Source organism: Pleurodeles waltl, chromosome 7, assembly GCF_031143425.1.
Source record: "Pleurodeles waltl isolate 20211129_DDA chromosome 7, aPleWal1.hap1.20221129, whole genome shotgun sequence".
In the NCBI taxonomy this organism is placed as follows: domain Eukaryota; kingdom Metazoa; phylum Chordata; class Amphibia; order Caudata; family Salamandridae; genus Pleurodeles; species Pleurodeles waltl.
The window spans coordinates 1294460223-1294483368 of record NC_090446.1 but is presented as its reverse complement, the minus strand read 5'-3'; positions in this window follow the sequence as shown (position 1 = coordinate 1294483368).

Here is a 23146-nt window from a genome sequence, read left to right as displayed (position 1 = left end):
CCCCCGAGTTGTGACCTGTTCAGTATAAGCTGCTCTTGGGAACATGAACGCTTAAAATGTTTACTTCCAAGCACTGCTGTTACAAAATTTGAAAGATTTGTTTATCTACCAATACCTGATTGCAGATCTATTCCATTTTACACTTATCTAAAGCTGTGCAAAACAACTTATGTCCAAACTGTAAACCAGAACATGTCTAACACAGGTTGGACAGAATGTAATGATACTCCTCTTACTTTTAAGACTGCCGAAAATTTACAAAACACATACCTTCCTATTTTACATCACAATTTACATTTATCTTCTAATTTTACTTTAAAAGTTCTAAGTTACGATGTTACCATTGTTAAAACGCAGAAATGACTTGTAGTTAGATAGTCTAGGCCATATGTCATTATGTGGCCTGCTGTGGGTGATGATCCTTGTAAAAATCAGCTTTAAGTATTGATGTCTTCTATGCTTTCACATATATCTAATTTCTTAGTGAGATATACTAACAGTGGGACATGCACAGTATCTATAATGTTTTTTCACAATCCAACTGATCTGGTTTTTCACCAGTGTTTCATGATGCCTACTATGATATAATCGTCTTGAACTGTATATTTTCTCAAAGATGACACAGTAGTGTGACAGAAATGGTAGTTTTTTCTGAAACACATAAAAAGGAAAACAATTATGGTTTGACTGTTATATTTATTAAATATAATCAAATATCATTATAATATCTATTATTAACTTACCATCTGCTATGAAGCCACCTTAAGGTACAAGTTTTACTTACCTTACACTTATTATTTACTTCTATATTTAATACAATTTATTATTTATGATACCTGGAAAATATTGTTAATATTGTTAGAAGTTCTTTATCTCTTGAGACATTTTGTTAGTCTGAAAATAACTTTTTAAAATTGTTTTACTTTTTTTATTCTGGAAGTTCCAAGGTCCACATGACCAAAACAAGAGTCTCAACAGTAAACAGGAGGACAACAAGAGTAATAAAAGGGTATTGGGAATGACACTGGTGAGCCATGACAAGCTCATGATGGATGCTCGTATTTCTCTCTCCCCCATTAATGACAGTATGGTAAGGGAGACAGTATGTTGTTGTACTGCCATAGTGCTATATTATTTCCTGATACTGCCTCAAAAGCTGTATTGGTACCACTGTACCAGGAGCAGGTACTGTTGGAGGGACAGATGCACCGGGTGTTGGTGGAGATGCTGATGAAGCAGAGGAAGTCGAAGGGGTAGCATTAACCAAAGAAGTGGCTGCTGCCAATATTCCAGCTTCTGCCTATTCTCTATCCTTCTGACACCTTCTTTCTGTGCCAGTTTGGTGAAACAAATTGCCTTCAGGTGTTTTCTCATTCCTGTGGTACCAAATGAGTATTGTTTTCTATTTGCACTGGAAATTACTTTATTACATAGATTGCATGTAACAAGTTTCACATTCATTTTGTTCCCTCCAGGTGGCAAAGAAAAGAACCTATACAATGGGTTCCTTCAATTTCGTTCTCTATGCCACTTCTTCTTACTCCTCTAGCAACAGCACAGGGTCATCTTCCTAGGCAATTGCAGTTATCCAAAAGTCGCAAATTGGCTTTTTAAAAAAAAGACTTCCCTCTTCCGAAGCGCTCAACTCTTTCCTTTGAAGATATCAAACTTAATGCGGATCAAATGCATACACTTCCTGTTTCCAACAACTGAGAGTTCTAAGATAATGAAATGCTATTTTACAAAAGCAAAACTACCATTGTACTACCTGGATACTAAACTGGAGCTGCATGCTCTTCAGCTGGAGTGCAGAGCCCTCTTGTGGTGGTGCATTTTGTAGCTTGAAAAATGTTAGAAAAAGTCTCAAAACATATTGATGTTTTTTTAATAAAACCTTTTTTTTTTATATAACAATCAATTTTATTAAACATAGCACTGCGTGAATTAATGAAATATGCATTTCATTATAATTATTGGTCATTTTGTGAGAAAGATAATACGTGTGCTTTACACATGTTGATATCCTGACCCCTTTATAAAGCGACCAGGCCCACCTTTTATATTTTGGGTTTGTGACTCTTTGACAAAGTCAATAGATCTGCCTTCCTTAAAATGACACCCAGGCCATGGACCCAATCTCCCACTCTGCATGGCTCATGCACAGTGGGCGGAAGGGCGTGTTGAGCACCAGAGGGGGTTGAGCGTAAGCAGAGGTTATGTGCAGGGTCACAACTCGGTAGCCACACTACAGTAATTATAATTCACCACTCTGAAATGCACTGTATTCTCACAAAAGATGTGTCTTGTTATGTCATAACTATCATTGTATATACTATTATTTTAAATGATATAAGTGATATAATATAAAAGGGTATAAGCAGTGCCTGGAGAAGGCGTGAGTTATAGTTAATGTAGTGTAGCTACCAAGTTGAATACTCTGTCTATAGAAGTGGCGAGTTATAATAATTTGAAGGTCTTGCATAAATCATAAATTTTAAAGATATAAGTAAAATTTAAAATGTTATTTTTTTTGTGTAGTTTAGGTTTGGTTCGTAATTAAAAAATAAATAAAGTTATATTAATTTAAAGGTGGTGCGTAATGTAAAAATGTAAGGTTTAACTATACCTTTTAAATTTGTAATGTTTGTGTATTTTAAGTTTAGTTTCTATAGAAAGAATAAGTGAAGATTTCCTAACTATAACAAAGGTTTAATCTTTGAGTTTTTCTTGAATTTCTATGAATTTAAATAGAGTTTACTGTCATTGAGTGGAGTGTCATTAAGTGGAGTGTGGTACAGTAGATAGGAGGAGAGTGTACAGTGCACTGTTATAGAGTAGCATGGAGAGAAGTAGAGTTTTGTGGCATAGCATACAGTGGAGAGAACTGTTATATAGTGCAGTGGTATGTTGTATAGTAGTGGTATGATGCCTACTATAGTGGACATGCGTAATATAGTGTTGAGCAAAGTGGTATACATTGGAGTGGCATCTTGTACAATACATAGGAGTGGTGTGTCACAGAGTGTTGGAAAGTGTTTTACAGTGGAGTACAGTGTTGTACACTGGGGTGTAGGTTCATAGAATGGAGCAGAGGGTTGTACCAGTGGTGGAGAGGCATAGAGGGATTTGCGCAGAGTTTTGTAAAGTGGAGTACAGTATTTTAAAGTCCTATAGAGTAAATAAGAGTGCTCTACACTGGTATTGACAAGAGTACATTGTTGTACAGAGTAGTGCTATAGAGTGAACTATAGTGTGATACAGGAGAGGCATGGTCTGCTGTTGAGTGGAGTATAGTGTTGTTGAGTGGACAAAAGTGAAGTGGCATGAAGTGTGGTTGGTTAGAGTGGAGTGGGGAATAAATGGAGTGGGGTACAGTGGAGTGAGATAGAGTGTGGTGGCATACAGTGCACAGATGAGTGGCATACAGTAAAGTGGTGTGTAGTGAAGTGGCAAAGAGTCAAATACTATAGAGTAGAGTGCAGTGATAGACAGTGGAGTAGCGTAGATTATAGTGGCATAGAGTGGAGTGGCCCTGACTGCAGTGGCATAGAGTGGAATGTCGTACATTAGAATAACATATAACATATAGTGGAGTGCTGTAGAGTGGAGTGGCATAGGATGGAGTGATGTAGAGTGAGGTACAGGGTAGTGACATACAGTTGAATGCTGTATAGTAGGGTGGCATAGAGTGCAATAGCAAACAGTGGAATGGCATAGAGTGGAGTGGGGTAGAATGGAGTGGCATACAGTGGAAAAGCATGTACTGGATTAGCATATACTGAAATAGCATCCAGTGGTGTAGCATGGAGGGAGTGACATACAATGGTATCACGTAGAGTGGAGTGGGCTACAGTAGTGTAGCGTACAGAGGAATAGCTTACAGTGGAGTGGCATACAGTGGAGTGCATAGAGTGGAGGAGCATAGAGCCAATTAGTATAGAGTTCAGTGGCGTACAGTGTAGTTGCGTACCGTGGAATAGCATATACTGGAGTGTCAGACGGTGAGGTGGGGTGGGGTACAATGGAGTGGCTTAGATTGGAAAGGTTTAGAGTGGAATAGCATACAGTGGAGTGTTGTAGCCTGTAGTTGTGTAAAGTGGAGTGACGTACAGTAGAATAGTGTACAGTGGACGGGCGGACAGTGGAGTAGTGTACAGTAGAGTGTGGTAGCGTGCAATAGAATACAGTGGAGAAGCATACAGTGCAGTGATGTAGAGTGGAGTGGCGTACAATGGAGTGACATACAGTGGAGTAGCATACTGTAGAACAGCATACAGTGGAGTGGCATAGAGTGCAGTGGTGTACAGTGAAGTGGTGTAGCGTGGAATAGCATACATTGAAGTGGCGTACAGTGGAATGGTGATGAGCAGAATAGTGTATAGATTAGTGGCATACTCTATACGTAGAGTGGAGTAGAGTGAAATGGCATACAGTGGCATAGCATAGACTGGAGTAGAGTAGAGTGGAGTTACATACAGGTGAGTGAAATAGACTGGAATAGCAGAGTGGAGTGGCATACAGGTGAGTGACATGGACTGGAGTAGCATAAAGTGGAGTGATGTGCAATAGAAAAGAGTATAGTAGAGTGGTGTAGAGTGGAGTTGCTTACAGTGGAACAGCGTATACTGGAGTAACGTTGAGTGACGCGGCGCACAGTGGAGTGGCTTTGAGCAGAATAGCGTATAGTTGAGTGGCGTACAAAGGAGTAGAGCAGAGTGGAGTGGCATGGATTGCAATATCGTAGAGTGTTAAGTGTGGAGCTGCATACACTTGAATAGCATAGAATGGAGTAGTGTAGAGTGGAGTAGCATAGAGTGGAGTGGCATAGACTGGAGTGGCATAGACTAGAATAGCATACAGTGGAGTGGGTAGAGTGGAGTGGTTTAGAGTGGTGTAGAGTGGAGTGATGTGAAAAGGAATAGAGTATTATAGAGAGGCATACAGTGGGGTGGTATACAGTGGAATGGCATACAGTGGAAAAGTATAGAGTGGAGTGTCGTACTGTGGAGTTGCAACAGTGCCATTGACTAGAGTGTCAGAATGGAGTGGCAATAAAGTGTAATAACATTCAGTGGACTGGTGTAGGGTGTAGTGGCATAGCATGGCATGGAGTAGATTAGAATGGTGTACAGTGGACAGTGGACAGCGTAGAGTGGAGTGGTGTATAGCGGAGTGACATTGAGTGGAGAAGTGTAGAGTGTAATAGCATAGAGTGGAGTGGATAGAGTGGAATGGCATGAGTCGAGTGTGGTAATTGAAACCGAGATAGTGTGAAAGTGTTGCACCTGGCCCTTTTTGCAGGGTCATCCTCAATCGTTTTGCCTCCTTCCTCCTAATTCTTCTCACCAGTTTTTGTTGGCTTTAGGACTCAGGGCACTTTACCACTGCTAATCAGTGTTAAAGTGTATATGCTCTCTGTGGAAATTGTATTGTTGATTGGTTTATTCCTGATTGGCATATTTGATTTACTAGTAAGTCGCTAGTAAAGCGCACTAGAGGTGCCTAGGGCCTGTAAATCAAATGCTACTAGTGGGCCTGCAGCACTGGTTGTGTCTCCCACTTTAGTATCTTTGTAAACATAGCTCAGACCTGCCACTGCAGTGTGTGTGTGTGTGTGTGTGTACTTGTAAACTGCCAATTCGACCTGGCAAGCGTTCCTACTTGCCAGGCCCAAACATTCCCGTTTGGTACATGTAAGGCACCCCTAAGGTAGGCCCTAGGTAGCTCCATGGGCAGGGTGCAGTGTATTTAAAAGGTAGGACATGTACTGGTGCATTTTACATGTCCTAACAGTGAAATACTGCCAAATTTGGGTTTCACTGTTGCAAGGCATATCTCCCTCATAAGTTAACATGGGGACTGCCTTTAACTACCTTTAAAGCGTAGATTCCCTTTGAGGGCAGATAGAAATATGGAGTTTAGTGTCTCTGAACGCACAATTTAAAAATACATCTTTTAGTGAAGTTGGTTTTAGATTGTGCTTATGAAAATGCCACTTTTAGAAAGTAGGCATTTTCGTGCTTAAACCATTCTGTGACTCTGCCCGTTTGTGGATTCCCCGTCTGGTCAGTTTGACAGTTGGGCTGTTCACAGCTCTCCTCTAGACAGTGATACAAAGGGAGCTGGGGTGTAGCCTACATATCCTGATCAGCCATCTGGGCTAGAGTGGAGGGAGGAGTGGTCACTTACACCTGAAAGGGCTGTGTCTGCCCTCACTCAATGCAATCTCTGATATCCTGGAGTGTGTCCAGGGCCAGGCCTGGATAAGGAAGGATCTTGCAAACACTTGAGACTTTACTTTGATGTTTGCCAACTTCAAAGGCAGAAAGGGGTATAAGAAGAAGACACAAAACCCCAGACTTTTAGAATCTTTCTGGAATCAAGAGGAACCTCTGCCCAGGAGAAGAGCTGAAGGAGGAGTACTGTCCCTTTGCTGTGTTGCTTTGCTTGACTGGCCTGCAGGTTCTGCTTCTGCCTGAAAAGAGTGCGAAGGGTGAACTCTGCTATTTATCCTGCTTGGAAGAGTTCTCCAAGGGCTTGGAGTAGAGCTTGCCTCCTGTTGGAAGTCTCAGGGACACCAAAGACTTCAGTTTTGTTGACCTGCAGCACTGGGAACTGTGTGTTTTGTGCTCTTCAACAGGAGAAAACCACTGTGACACCGCTAACGATGCCGCTGGCCTGCATCGTGACCTGCCGACATCTCCCAGAGCTGCACTGCCCGCTTCGCACCGCGACCCTGGTCTCACCGGTGCCATCATCGGACGACTTCACAGAGCCGCTGCTCGCACCACGATCTGTGGGCCCCACATTCCGGCATCACCTGCTCACACTGCAGCTTGGGCATCCCCATCAATGACGCTCCTGCTGACACCGGCGCCGCTGCCTGCACCGTGGCCTGTGGACACTGCTTGTGAGGTACACAAAGCACCGTCCCGCACCGCAGCCCCGGTCCACAGTTGCCAGCATCATCGACTTGAGTGTCGTCACCAGGCATCCCTGCCTGCACCATGGCCTGTGGACACTGCTCATGAGGGTCACAAAGCACCGTCACGTCCCGCACCGCTGGCTTGGGCCTACTGATGACAGCGTTTCACCAACAATAACGCCGCTGCCTGCACTGTGACCTGGTGACACCGCACGTCGCACCGCCCTGATTCACACTGCAGCCCTGGTCTCAACAATGCCGCTGGATGCCATCACCGAGCCGCTGCCTGCACCATGACCTGTGGGCACCACATGTCGCATCATCCCGCTTTGCACCACAGGATGTGGGGGAATCAAGAAAGATTAAATGCAACTTTCAAATTCAGGTACCATGCTTTGCCTGAGGATCAGGAAACAATCTGAATGATTTCTAAACCATCACATGAATCAGGTTTTGAGAAAACATGTTAGGAACACACAACATTACATCTTGAACTCTGACTTTTTGTTCCCTCAAATTGCCGGAACATGAATTGCACACATTACAGATTTTCACATAGGTAGAAAATACCATTGAATGATTTGTGCACCATGAATAACACAAATTAAAACTCGGGAAATAAATCATGCGACCTGCCAACTCGAAAACCACCAAGTAAATGCCTTAGAATGGTAGCGCATAATGAACACAGTGATTTTTTAACACAGAAAAGGAATCGCACTTCTTGCCCATTCGAAGGTCACCAAACAAATGCCAGGAAATGGTAGCGTACAACGAACAACATGAATTACACACAGGGAAAGAATTGCGCGTCTTGCCGATTCGAGTACCACCATAGAAATGCCTAGCAATGGTAGCGCATAATGAATATCAAAAGTTAAAGCACAAGAAAACGAATCACGCATCTTGCCGATTCGAAAGCCACCATGTAACTGCCATGGAATGGTAGCGCACAATGAATATCAAGGGTTAAAGCACAAGAAAACGAATTGCGCGTCTTGCCGATTCGAAGGCCAGCTTGTAACTGCCAAGGAATGGTAGCGCACAATGAATAACATGAATTAAGCACAAGAAAAGAATCACGCGTCTTGCCGATTCGAATGCCACCATGTATCTGCCTTAGGAATGGTAGCACACAATGAATATCAAGGGTTGAAGTACAAGAAAACGAATTGCGCGTCTTGCCGATTCGAAGGCCACCATGTAACTGCCAAGGAATGGTAGTGCACAATGAATAACATTAATTAAGCACGAGAAAAGAATTGCGCGTCTTGCCGATTCGAATGCCACCATGTAACTGCCCTAGGAATGGTAGCGCACAATTAATATCAAGGGTTGAAGTACAAGAAAACAAATTGCGCGTCTTGTCGATTCGAAGGCCACCATGTAACTGCCAATGAATGATAGCGCGCAATGAATAACATGAATTAAGCACGAGAAAAGAATCGCGCGTCTTGCCGATTCGAGTATCCATATGTATATGCCATGAAACGACCAAGCGCACATTCACACGCACAAGAGTCAAATTGCTTATCATGCAAAGATTAGGCCCAAGAACTCGAGCGTCATTGATAACGGAGTCGGGGGCCCAGCCCGACCTCCGTCTTACCGCCCTGATCTAGGATCACCAAATGAAGTGAAAAAAGGGCGAGGCCTGGAGGATCAAAGTAGGTCGCCGGAACAGGAGCTCAGGAAGTTGCTGCTGCTCTGCAGGGGGACCTCTGAATAGTGAGCACGTACTGCCCTGATGTTGACAGTACTCCCCTCTCCCAGACGCGCTCTAGGGCCTGGTTTGTCTGGATTGAGACAATGAAAACGCCTCACAAGTACTGGAGCATGGATATAAGATGCGGAAACCCATGAGTTACTTTCAGGGTCATAACCTTTCCATGAGATTAAGTACCAGAGGTTACGCCCTTTCAGTTTAGAATCCAACACGTTCTTGACTTCGTATTCTTCTTCCCCCTGTACTAGAACTGGAGCTGGATGAGGGCGGACGTTCTGGACTGCCTTTTTCAAGAGCGAAGTGTGGAACACTGGATGAATCCGTAATGATCTTGGCAATTGCAGTTTATAGATCACTGGATTGATTTGCTGAAGGACAGTGTAAGGACCGATGAATTTGGGGTTGAACATGTGCTTCTTCTTGAAGTCTATATGTTTTGTGGAAAGCCACACTTTATCACCTGGTTGATACTGCGGTCCCTCACAATGTTTCTTGTCATAATGCTTTTTGTATTTTTGTTTGGCCTTTGTCTAAATGCTGTTGAATCAATTTCTGGGTTTTATGCAAATGTTGAATGGTTTCTGACACAGCTGGAGTAAGAAAACTTTCTTGAGGAATTGTGATGGGCAAGGTGTCAGGATGATAGCCAAACAAGCCAAAAAAAGGTGTAACGCCAGTAGAAGTGTGGAATGAGTTATTGTAGGCTAACTCAGCTAACCAGAGCATTGATGTCCAAGAATGAAGTGCCTGTTCAGCGTAAGCACATAGGTATTGCTTCAAAGTCTGGTTTAGTCTCTCCATTTGACCATCTGTTTGAGGATGGTGGCTAGTAGATAGTGTAGATGTCACTTGGAGTGGTTTACACCATGTCTTACTGCAATTGGAAGCAAATTGCGACCCCCGGTCGGAGAGGATCATTTTTGGCAGTCCATGATAACGAACAACTCTGTTCAGTAAAATAGTTGCTAGTTCACTAGATGTGGGCAATTTCTTACAGGCAATGAAATGTCCATATTTCGTGAGACTATCTACTACCACCAGAATTACTGAATCCTGTTGAACCACTGGTAGACCGGTAATAAAGTCTAAGGAAATGTGCTCCCACGGACGACTTGGAGTTGGAAGTGGATGCAACAACCCTTTCGGTTTTGAATGACTTGTTTTAGTGCGAGCACAGACTTCGCAGTTGTTTACCATTGCTTTTACATCTTTTGTTAGGGTAGGCCACCAAATATAGCGATGGATTAATTCAAGAGTTTTTGGAGTACCTGGATGACCTGCCGTAGGTATAACATGCAACCAATGAAACACAATCTTGCGAAGTTTGGTAGTGGGCACGAACAAACGGGCATCATGAAAAGGTAAACCTTACTTGATTGACATTTTGGGATCTACTTGGGCCCATGTCTGCCATTTCTCAACAGTGAAAGAGTTGCGGATGTCTTCAAAGAAATCTTCAGCTTTGATGATACATTGGACTTTGTCGGGAGCAATGATAGCTCTGAAGGTTTGAACTGCGGGCAACGTGGTAGACTCTTGGCGGGACAAGGCGTCAGCTTTGCGATTGTCTTTACCAGGCCGGAAGGTTACCACAAAATCAAATTCGGCAAAAAACAACATCCAGCGTAATTGCAGAGGAGTCAAAAGTCTGGCTGAACTCATGAACTGAAGATTGCAATGATCAGTATATACCGTGACAGTGTATTTGTCACCCAACAAATGATGTCTCCATTCTTTAAAGGCGTCACAAATCGCCAAAGCTCCTTTTCAGCAATGACATAGTTCTGTTCGGCTTCATTCAACTTCAGAGACATGTAAGCTACAGGATGAAGTTGACCAGTGTCCTTGTTTCGTTACGACAAGACTGCTCCTATTGCCACATCTGAAGCATCAGCTTCCACTTTGAAGGGTTGATCCGCGTAAGGATGAGTCAAGACTGGGGCAGTGGAGAAAGCTTCTTTCAAAGTAGAAAAGGCTTGGTCAGCTTCTGGGGACCAAACAAATTTCTCCTTCTTTCTTAATAACTTAGTGATTGGAGCCACTGTCTGGGAGAAATGATTTATGAACCTCCGGTAAAAATGTACAAACCCCAGGAATCATTGTACATCACGAACAGTCTCAGGAGTGGGTCAATCGGATACAGCCTTTACTTTCTTTTCTGCCATCACCATACCTTGAGGGGTAAGGATAACTCCCAAAAACTCAACTGTGGTAACATGAAACTCACACTTGGTTAGTTTGCAATATAAATGGTGCTTTCGAAGGGCTGCAAGGATTTTCTTGACATGTTGGACATGTTCATCTTCATTGTCTGAGTAGATCAAAATGTCATTGATGTAGACTATGGCAAATATGTCAAGGTACTCTCTAAGAATGTCATTCAAGAAAAATTGAAATGCTGCCTGAGCATTACAGAGACCAAAAGGCATGACGGTGTATTCAAAAAGGCCATATCTTGTCTTGAACGCTGTTTTCCATTCATCACCCTCTCTCATTCTGACCAAATGATAAGCCCCCCGGAGATCAAGCTTTGTGTAGATTTTTGCTTTCTTTACTTGCTCCAGTAACACCGGAATCAGGGGCAAAGGATATTTATTCTTGATGGTGACTTTGTTCAGTCCTCTATAGTCGATACAAGCTTGAAGTTCTCCATTTGCCTTCGGAACAAAAAAACAAAGGAGAAGCTGCAGGAGACTTAGAAGGGCGAATGAAACCATTCTCCAAGAATTGATCTAGATATTTTCGGAAATGTTGATTTTCAAGTTCTTACAGGGCATATACACGACAATTGGGAAGTATCGCACCTGGGTCTAGATCAATTTGACAGTCATAAGATCTATGAGAAGGTAGGTTCTCTGCTTCTTTTTCATCAAATACTCTGCAATGCAAAAAGGTTAAGCTACATCATATCAGCACAATGCATAAATTATGTTAGCTTGAAACTGTTAGGTTTTTGCATTCTAGTCGCCTGTAGGGCGCGTACTGCCCTGATGTTGACAATTTTCACTTATTATGGTATGTTATGTGCAGATGCTTTACACATTGCTTCTGAGATTAGCCTGACTGCTCATGCCAAGCTACCAAGGGGTTGAGCAGGGGTTATCTGAGTGGGTATCTCCCTTATCCTGACTAGAGTGAGGGTCCCTACTTAGACAGGGTGCAAACCGACTGCCAACTAAGACCCCATTTCTAACAGAGTGTGTGTGAATGGATGTTGGTGTACTGTGGTGGACTATACATTATTATGAGATATAAGTGGAAATTTTAGGTAATATGTGTGAACAGTGTAAGTAGCGTTAAAGTTATGCATTTTAAAAAACTTAGTAATATATTGCGCCACAGTACACAGTGATATGTTTGCGGTGTACCACCATACATGAAGAAGGCAGTATGTGATCACCCAACAACTGTGTTTACCAAATGTAAAAGACAGCCACGTATTTTTTAGCACAGTTTGGCTGTCTTATGCTTTTCGCTGCATTCTGGGTTAGGGTATTAGATATAGGTAAATAGTAGGTTTTATTGTTGGTCTCTACCAATTACTACTTTAATAAAGTGGTAATAGTTACAGAATTGTATTCTACATTTTCTATGTATTTTACAGCAGTTTAGGGAGAACTGTGCATTTAAAAAAAAAATAGGTAGTGCAGTAACTTGTAGGTAATACCATGGTACTGTGTAGACTTTTGTCTGCAGAAATAAATATGTTAAAAATAGAAAATACACTGTTGTGCTCTATATTTGTAAAATACAGTGTAGTCCAATGTACCATTATTTTTTTACATTTTTATTTTCTAGTAATTGTATGTACACTTGCACTGTGGTACTCCAGAGGCAGTACCATAGTTCTTCATATATATATATTGTTAAATAAATGGAAACTTATAAATAGATATGCTTTGGACAATGCAGAAAAGGATGATAATGATACTTGTGCCTATAGATAATAATGCTCAAGTTAATCCTTTGACAGTAATATTTGGCGGTAGAACTGAAGATAAAGAAATACCCTAATGTTGTTGCGGACAACGCACAAAAGTATGAATATGATAAATATTATAAATAAATAAATAAATAATGAGTTAGACAATGTTAATGGGGTGATTCAAGTACTTTCTGCTTTGGTCCTGTCCTGTCAAAAAGACTAAAGATGTCTACTGCCCCATCCCTTAAGACAAGAGTATTCCAGAACTGATGTAAATCACTCTAGATGCCAAAGTTAACCCTATATTTGATCCTTCTCTTATTCAGCACCCTAGTTCCATAGCTGCCCCTGTATTAGTTCATCGGATAGTTCCCTTTTTCATTTAAAGTGGGAGGGTTACTAGTGGCTTAAATGTTCAGGCATCAAGGTGTAAGACTCAGTCTGGAGGTTAAAGATTTGAGTCCTGGTGTCTCAGTGATCATGTTTCTCTTTCATGACAAAGAGGTTTAAGGCTCAATGAAACAAGCAAAAGGTAATTTGTTTCTGTGATCAAAGAATGGTATTGAGACCCTGGGTCTCCTGCCATGACAAGCTTTTGAATGTGGACAATCCACTTACTAAGATGACTCAGGGGACATGCCAAAGAGTCTAGGGATCCAGTAGATTGTCTTGTCTAACTGGGATCAATGAGCTTTTGTGTTTTTCTGATAAGGTAACTGTAGCTATTTCTCTGGAAGGGCACAAAGTCTTGTTGCTAAAGATTGATTACAAATTGTGCAAACTTATAAACAGATAGGTCTGCACAGGAGCTGACAGCTTCAGTTTTTAGTGACCATTTTAAACCAAAAATGGGCATACATGCAGGCCCACTCGGAGTACTCTAAACTATGCAGCCACAGCATTTATCACATATTTCTGGACTTGTTGCATTTGCTACAGAATCCATTATCTGGTGACATGCTTTGCAGTGTAGTGGAAAGCCCTTAGCCAAGGTTGACTGCTCATCTTTCAAGTGCTTATTGCTGTATTTGTGTGCTGAATTGTCAGTAACATGGCGACATCTTTGACCAGGCAATATTACCATCTGTAAAAATCACAAAGTAATGAGGTAATACTGTGACAAAATGTGCCACATTGTGCGGCATAATTTGCCTTTTATTGCTGAATAATTTAGTCATCCCTGCCACATAATTTGGCTTTCCATCGAGGCACAATTTCAGTAGTCCTGTACATATGGCTCTTTCACTCTACACAAATTACAGTAGTCTCTAAAAGGGTGTTTATAGTCTCTAAAAGGGTGTTTGGTAAACATGGTTTGATGAAGCAGCAGATTCAACCATTACCACTCCTTATGAAACTTTCCGATATCCTTCGTCAGTTACAGGCCTTTTACAAGATCTATAAAATCTTCCTGGGCCATGGGTACCATCAACTCTTACGGAGTAGGTTGTTGTGTGGAGCCACATTTTTAATTCAATTTAGCAAATGCTCCTTCAATTTCGAATTTTCTAGCCTCTTTGGAATCTCCTGGCCCTGTGATTTGAGGGCCAACTCAGGGTAACATCCTTCAGTCTCCAAAATGCTGACGGACTTCAGATATATCCTATAAAAGCTGTTATTCTTCAACATAGGAGTTTAAACAAATTCTAAAATTGTTCCAAACATGGCCTGCCAATTACTCAGAATTATTGCAAAACTAGCTGAACTTATCTGCTTGATTTCCTTTTGAAAAAGTCTCAAATGATAGGGCTCCAGGTTTTTCACATGAGATTTTTCTCCTTCGTGTGTGTTCTTTTCTTCTACCAGACACACAAAGAAAGTCACCACTAGTATTAAGTATCCTTATTTTCCTTCTCATCCAAAGATATGTTATGTTATGTTATGTTATGCTATGTTATGTTATGTTATGTTATGTTATGTTATGTGATGTTATGCAGATTTATAGAGTGCACTATCATCTGGGAGGGTATCCTGGTGCTGAGCAGTTGTGAGCCTAGACACACCTAGGGCCTAGTGTAACCACTTGAAAAGCCAGGCATTCAGATTCTTGCAGAGTTTGAGAAGTGAGGAGGAGTTCCTAATGTGCTTCAGCATGTCCTTCCATGCTTTAGGAGCAATGTAGGAGAATGCTCAACAACTAGATCTGTTTTTCTGTGGGATTTGTGCAAGTAGAAATCTGTCTAAAAGGTTTGTGAAAGCAGATGTGATTATTGAGGTATGCTGGGCCAGTGTTTTGTAGTGCCTTGTAAATGTGGGTGAGGATTTTTAATTGTGCTCATTTGTGAATAGGGTGCCAGTGGAGCTCCTTCAGGTGTGATTGATGTGAGTGTGGGTTGGGAAGTTGAGAGTAATTCTGATCACCAAGTTCGGAATGTTCTTCTGCCTTCTGGTGAGTGTTTTGTTGATCTCAGCATTGAGGGTGTTTCCGAAGTCCAGCTTGCTTGTGTCTAGGGCTTAAGTGATGGTTTTACAGGTGCTGATGTGCAGGAAGGGACACACATAGAAAAAGCAAAAAACGAAGAGAAATAAAAGTATTTATCCTCTTTGCTCCATGCCAATGCCACACATGGGGCGACGTTAGTTTTCGGTGCTGCCTCAGATTTACAATTCCTTGTAAACCTGGGGCAGTGTCAAAAGCAATAGGTGTTGCGGTGGAATGCCCACAGCAGCATCCATTACACGCTTCTCTGCTGCAGCGGCCTAAAGCCCCCTTGTAAATATGGCGTAGTGCACAGCACCACCAGAGCATCCCAAAAAGTGACACTCCAGTAGCGCTAGGGCTTGTAAATATGCCCCAAAGTCTTATCTACTAAAAAAGGAAGACAGGGGTCTGAGCCAAAATTTTGTGCCTCCTTGAAGCAGGTGTAATGTTAGAGGAAAGCTTTCTTTTCACCAATTATTGAATGGGTATCCTTTTAGTACAAAACCTATGCTAGACATCACTCAGACAGCTTAGTACTATGATGCAAATGAATATGTGCATGGTGCAAGGATGCCTAATGTGCACTAGCACAGGGAGATAGAGAAACTGTGCCATATTGCAGACTTTAGTTCCTGCTCTGTGTTAAATGCAGGTAAATCTGGTCCATTGTTTGGGAACACTTTATGCCTGAAGCTGTGGCCTTCACTCGTTGATCTTATGCTAAACATCTTCCTACTTTCACATTAGATTATGTTGTAAAAAGGAGGTCCACAACTTACTTCTAAATATAGAGAGGTGAAATGGACCTCATCCACCTATCCAACATCTCTTGCTATGATCTCAAGAGTACACAGTATTATTAATTTGAACATTTGCTTGTCGAATGGATTATTCACCTCACAGGCACCTTCTTTTACTTAATCATCCACCATCCACCTAATAATCTACATGAATCCTTCAAAACAGAGCTTTTAGATTTTTGTTCACTCCATGTTATCCTCCTCGAATTGCTGCTTCATTCTTGGTGAACATAACATATAGCAAGATGATCCCCAAACACCTATGGTGAAGGCACTGTGAACAATATGAATATTGGGATTTCAGCAACTGATCATTTGTCACATACATGATACAAGCCACTACCTAGATTTTAGGTCTCTCAAGTTCCAAACCAGCCACGGGCTACCACATATCATCATCGTCAGTCCGTGTCCTCATCTGCTTTTCAGGGACTGATGAGCTCAAAAAATGACCTCCCTTCTTCCAGCACTCAACACCAGACTCCTTAAACCATGAAACCTTGGAAGATTCTGCTTCCTCTCTCTGACAAGAAATGCCATCACAGGTGCTCTTCTCATCACCACTGCTTGGACAAGATTGCTCAACTTACCAAAAAGGAACCTAAATCCTCCAAGACCACATGAAAAAAATAAAATCAGCTATTCCTCCTGAATTGAAAAGGTGAGAAAAATCCCACCCTATTTAACGGAGGAGCTAGCATCATTTCTGAGAGGCTACAAAATTGCCATCATCTTAGCAACAAATTCAGTGAACCAAGAACCCATCACGTATCCTCCTTTCACTTCACAATTGATCCCTTTACATCAACTCTGTGACAACCTCATTTTTCAGATGATAAAATGGTTAAACTCTAGGTCAATGTGTCTCCTTTGTCTTCTACTATGGAAGACTTCAAGACCGAACCGTTTTCAACCACCATCTTTAAAGAGGGTTGCCATGGTGAAATATTTTGTGTGTGAAGCAAAAGCTGGCACTCTTTTACAAGTTCAAAAATCTATACAGCCTTAAAGACACATTAGCATCAGCTGTTCTGGCACCAGATAATTTGTACAGGTGGTTCATCAGTGAGGTGCCGATTAAAGTGTCCATATCTAGGGCACATTCCACTAGTGAGTCCATGCCTCAAAGTCCTTTTGAATATGTGACACACAAGGATATTTTAAAAGTGTGTTCTTTTAAGTCTTCTTTTGGAATTTTCTATAACAAAGCAGTTGATCACAGTTTTACATGATGAAACTGATGTGTTTTGAACATACTATATTAACAAGCATCTGTGATCTTAAAAGGGTCTATTGGATCATCAAAATAGTCTGCCGAGTGTAACTTTACCAGCTTATATGAATTTGCTTTCGGTATAGCTTTTTTTAAAGGTTGCTGATTTTTGTTCGTTTTGAACCTAAAAGAAAAAAAGAGCTGGTACAAGCTCAAGATATTCAAGAAGTGCCTACTTGTTAATTAGAGGAGGAAAGAGTGCGCTGTCAGAACTAAAGAAAGAAAAAAAGAAAAACATTATTTTATATTTTTGTTGGGCAGCTTCTGTTACCCTCAGGCCTCTGTACGAGAAAGACCAGGAGGGAAGGCATAGATTCCTGTACTACAAGTACAGAATCCAGAGAGGTGCAATTAGTGCAGGCAAAACAGGAGTGAGATAATGGTCCTGGCAAAATGTGTGTGCAGTGCAGGGCTTGCACACGTGCAATCTGGAGATTAAATGGACTTCTTTTTCCAAAAGAACCAAATACACAGAAATAAGTGTGCAAGGTCTCATTTATTGAGAGGGTACAATTGATATATCTAGGTCACCCATTTACACTCGCCCTGGGCGCTTCAGGTTTAAGCCCTGAAGCGCCCAGGGCGAGTGTCAATCAGTGACACTTCGTCACAGAGTGGGGTGGGGTGGGACCAGCAGTCTCACTGACCCCATCCCACTCAGTGACGAGGCTGGAACTGCTGCCTTCCCTCATTGGCTGAAATGAGGGAAGGCAGCAGTCCCAACCCTCCTGGGACCTGGAGGCTGAAGGTAAGTGTGTGTGTGTGTATATGTGTGATGTTTCAAATTTAATGTTTGGTGCGTGTGTGCATGTTTGAGTGTAATGAATGTTGTTAATGGATGTGCATGTGTGCATGTGTGTGTGAAAGAATGAGTGTGTGCGATCTTTTAAAATGAATGTTTGGTGCATGCCTGCATGTTTGAATGGTATGATTGTTGTTAATGGATGTGCGTGCATGCGTGTGAAAGAATGAGTGTGTGTGATGTTTTAAAATGAATGTTTGGTGCGTGCGTGCATGTTTGAATGGTATGAGTGTTGTTAATGGATGTGCGTGCGTGCGTGTCTGTGTGTGAAAGAATGAGTGTGTGTGTGTGTGTGCCTCGGCCGCCCCCCTCCCTCCTAAAGCTGCCGGCCGCCACTGCATACCAGCACCTGGGCATCTTGTTTCAGCCCATGCAACCAATCACATCACCCTCCCTTTGCTTGGAGAAAATGTCAGTTGTAAATGATCAACCGAGGAACCCAACAAGGTCCAACTCTCTAATAATGTCCTAAATACCAGTGACCTGGTCACTGGGCACATTTTCCCGTACTCAATCTAGTTGGACCTGCATATCCCAATAGAATGTGATGCTGGACAAGTACAGAGAGGTTCTTTACAACTCGATTTATTTATAGAAATTTTACACCGTGCAACATGGCCTGTTTGCACCAAGCCGCAACTGTGCGTGTAGTGTTTTATGTGTAGAGATCATACATGCCAACATTTTATAGACGAAAGTGGGAGATTTGAAAAAGTAATCGGCAGTGGGAAAATGGATTTCCTCCATTGGCTTCTATGGAAGCAGATGCATTTTCATCCGGTAGACAGCAAAAATAAAGACGTTTTGGCTTAAAACATTGGAAGTTTCCCACCTGAATCGGGTCTATCGGCCTGTCTGAGAGATAGCGAAAACAGCAATCTGGTAGCAATTCGAAATCCCGGCGAGGCAAAATAACACAGCCAGTAGTAGCAGTGCTGTATTTCAATGAACCACACGGTGGCACCAGTGTAAAGTGTAAAGTTATGTTTAAAAGCTGTAGGTAAGGAGAGAGGATGAACCACCGCACCGCATCCCTAGAAAATTATTCATGCAAACAATTATTAACAGAACTGTGAGGTAAACGGTCTGAAACAATGAGAGTCAGCTGCAGGGTTAAAGGAGACAGGTGCCTAATGTGGAGAGGGGGCCATGTCCCCCGAGATACAAATCCCTGACCCTATCATGGGGAATAAGGGAAACTTAAAAGAAAATCTGGGATGGACGGGCACTGCCTCGAAACATGAGTACAACGTAACAGAAGAATTAAACCTTTAAAGCTGTATTCACTTGGGTAAACATGAACAATCACAGAGTTTTGAAGTTCAGTAGAAAAAACACAGAAAACTGCATAATAGTAAGTTTGCAAGGCAAGCGCATGTCAACGCAGAGGCGAATAGCTCCGGGTTGTTTGGGTTTTGGCGCTATCACCAACGGTGAGACCCAGGGCGTAGGCCCATCTACTTTTTCAATGACTCCTTGGTCTTCCAGCAGTTGTAATTCTTTTTCGACGGCAGGCCGCAAATGGAATGGCACCCGACAATGCCTCAGAGCCACAGGGACAACGCTTGGATCTATGTGCAGTTTGACACGCTTTCCTTTTAACTGTCCCAACCCCTCAAAGAGTTGCGGAAACTCACTGAGGAGGCGTTCCACCTGAGAGTCATAAACTTGACATGCAAAGAATACCAGCTCTAACTCTGCTGCCGTGTGACACCCTAACAGAGTGCCTCGATCTCCTGCTACCACATAGAACTTTGCCTTTGCTGACCGATCCCCAATGGTCACTGAAACTTCTGCAGTTCCTTTTAGAGGAAGAGGGTCTCGTCCTCCATAGTTGTATATCCTGGTGGCAGTCGGGGTAAGTGGCGGTGTCGGGGTCAACTGCTGAACTAGGGTCTCATCCATAACGTTAACTGATGCCCCTGTGTCAATAAGTACTGATGCCAACGTGCCATTGACTTGTACGTCACTCATGGGAGGCGGTCTCTTTTTTTGTTGCCTCCCGCCAGTGAATGAAATCACAAAAATGTCCTCTTCCTCATCTTCCTCAAAAACGGGGCTACCCGACGTTGTGTGGTCTCTCACCTCTTCAGCACTCTAGGACACAGTCCTGACATTAGCATCCTTCCCCTTTTGATCCCCTTGCTTAATCCTCCTAGACCTGCACACTTTTGCAAAATGATTTGCTTTACCACAGCGCTTGCAAGACTGTCCTTTTGCTGGGCACCCCATGTTAGTTCTGTGTTCGTAGCCACAGCTCCCACAGGCACCTACACCGGGTCTGGCGAGGTTTGGCCTGCGCGGTGGTGCCGGGCGTGCCTGAACAACATCTACCTGCTCTTCTTTCACTTGGACTGCACGGGTAGACGACGCTGCAGCCAACAACTGACCTCTCACAGCCGCCATCGCGTCTGCCCGTACCGCAGACAGTTCATGGGCTCATGCAAGAATTAGAATTTCGTCAAGGGACATACCCTGCTGTTGAAGAATAAGCTTTCTTAAGGCGTTGGACCTGCAGCCCTGGATAATCTGAGCCCGGATCTCTTCTTGCTGGTTGAGTCCTGTACACGAACTCGCTAGCTTTCTTAATCTGGCGTAGAACATGTCCATTGACTCAACTTTCGTTTGTTGCGCCTGTCTAAGTTTGGAACGTTCATAGTCAGAGTTAAGTTGGGGGTCAAAGTGCCTATTTAAAGCTGTTATAGCTGCATCAAAGTCAGATTTGTCCCCAGTGTCGGGGAGGGAATCAAACAGCTCTTGTAGTTCATCTCCGCCCATCAACAGCATTAAAGACCTTCGTACTGCTCCATCCGTTTCCCTAGTGGCACAAAAATAGTTGTCTAGACGATTTATCCATAGGCGCCATCTTGGCCCAGCAGTGGCCGGATCAATCAGTTGGCTAAACGGGGGTAATGATGTGACTGAAGAATGAACACTGTTATATAACTGCGCCGGGAGCTGGGGATTTACTGGTGGTGGTGGTGCATTTGCATCTTCTTGCGGCGGGGCACTCATGTTTGCACCCTCCCAATACACTAGTTCAAGAGACTAAAGTTTTTTTCTTTTTTTAATGACTTCAATCTTTGTTTGCTACTATTTTTTTTTTTTTTCCTTGTTTTCTTTTGTGCACTCCTTATTTTATTTTGAAATTATTCCGCTTTTGTTTGTGGATTTTTTCTACTGTGGTGTATTTTTCTTCATCTGTGTTTTATTTATGCTGTCCCTTTTTTTTCATTCAACTTTTATTCTTTTTTTTCTTTTAGGCAGACCTCTGTCTACCGGCTCAGATCCTGGAGCCTCATGCTTCAAACAGCCTCTGGTGTCGAAACAAAAGGGACACGCCCCTTCACAGTTCCTGCAGAGGGAGCCTCCGGCTTCCAAAACGCGACCGGCGTTCACTGTTGCTATTGCTTAGCAACAAAACGCCTCGCATTTCAGAGCGCTCCGCTCCCGCGTGACAGCTCCCCTGGGGCATGGGCGTGGCTCACCTTCGGCAGTCTTCCCGGGTAGGAAGCCGGGCCGCACACTCGCCAGGCAGGAAACGAGGCATTCGGCAGGAAACCAGGCGTTCGGGCTCCGCCAAGCCAGGAACATTGATCGCCTTCTTCACTGAGGCAAAACAGCACCTCCCACGGCGTTACATCCGACGCCACACCTCACCCACAACGGTACGTCATCACCGAGGGGGGAAAAAGCTCGTTATATATTTATTTTTGTCATGTCACACGCGCAGAATAAAAGATCCCGCTCGTCGCCAATGTAGCGTCGCCCTTGGATCACACAAAGAAAGACACGGAGGTCGTGCTTGGATGCTAGCACACAAGGAACTGCGTCACCACAGTTCCCACTTTATTTATACCCGTACTCTGCGCCCCTCCCGGACATGCAGAGCACGCTGCACATCAGAGAGAGCCCGAATGGCTCTCCGCACACTCTCTACAGATTCTACTAGGGAAAGCTGATACTGCCTAGAATTCTAAAGCACAGAGAAGGCATTATTGGAGGAAGCCACGGGATGGTGGGTTTGGGACGGAGAACTGCTGAGAAGGCACGCTGGCAGAAGGTAATGCTGCTGAGGTAACACAGATGAGGTACTGCTAAGATGTGGTGGCAGAAACAGGTGATTCCAAAGAGCTGAGAAAGCATTAGTGGCACTGTCCACGCGCTTGGAGAAACACTTCTGGAGGAAGCTGGAATTATCTACAATCCTAAAGATCCGCCAATGCACAGGTATATGAAACTCCCTGAAACGGGGTCCTGTTATGTTAGACCTTGCAGTCTTAGGATGGTCTTCCCCCAAACTTTTTGCTTTCTTCCTCCATTTTGCTGATTTTGTTTTACCTGGCCTTAGGACTCTGTGCACCTTACCACTGTGAAAGTGCATAGAGGCCCACAACAGCAGGGGCATGTCCAGTTCTACGCTTTCCTCACTCCAGTTGGATACTCTCAGGTCTCACTAAGCTAACCCATGGGTGACCCTTCTTCTCATCTGCAGATACCATCTGTGCAGCACCTAACTTTATCATGGCCACAGATGTATCCCGGGGGTAAATCGTACCACCAGGGCCAACACAGTGGTGTTGCCCACTACACCCCCGGAGTGTGACTCTTGTCCCCCCCTCCAAGGGCAACTCTGTCCACCAGGACAGCAAGTCACAGTGGCCACTGATAGCAGTGAGGGATGAGAGCCAGGCCCCAGGCCTCTCAAGGCTCTCCAACCATTGTGACTGTGGAGAGTGGGAGGCAGTAGCCCCAGGTGCCTGGCATCCTTTGACCACTCTCACTTCCGGGATGACAGCCTGACCCTGGTCCTCCCCTCTGGGGCTCTGTACCCTCCCTCCAGGAGCGGCACCCCAGAGTCCAAAATTGTCAGGGTGCTTGTAGAAGCAGTCCTGCACAATTCTCCCACCAGTGCAGGGATGTTAACATGCATCTGGTCTTTCAACCTGGGGTCTGTACCTTCAGGTTGGACCCGGGACGAGGCTTATCTCCCCCTGCCATCCCTTCTGGGGTCCTGCACCCACCAACTAGGAGTGACCCCCCCAGAAGACAACATGGTAGGGGCACAGTTAGCAGTAGCCCCCCCCTCCAGGTCAGGGGGGAAACACTGAACATGGCCTCCCAATCCAGGGTCTGTACCCTTAAATTGAACTGGGGTCACAGGTGAGTCTCTCCCTCCCCTGCCCCTACTCCCAGGGGTTCTGCACCCCCTCATCCTGGAGATTACCCCTAGAAATCAAACAGGGGGGGGGGTGATTGGGCAAACTGACCCC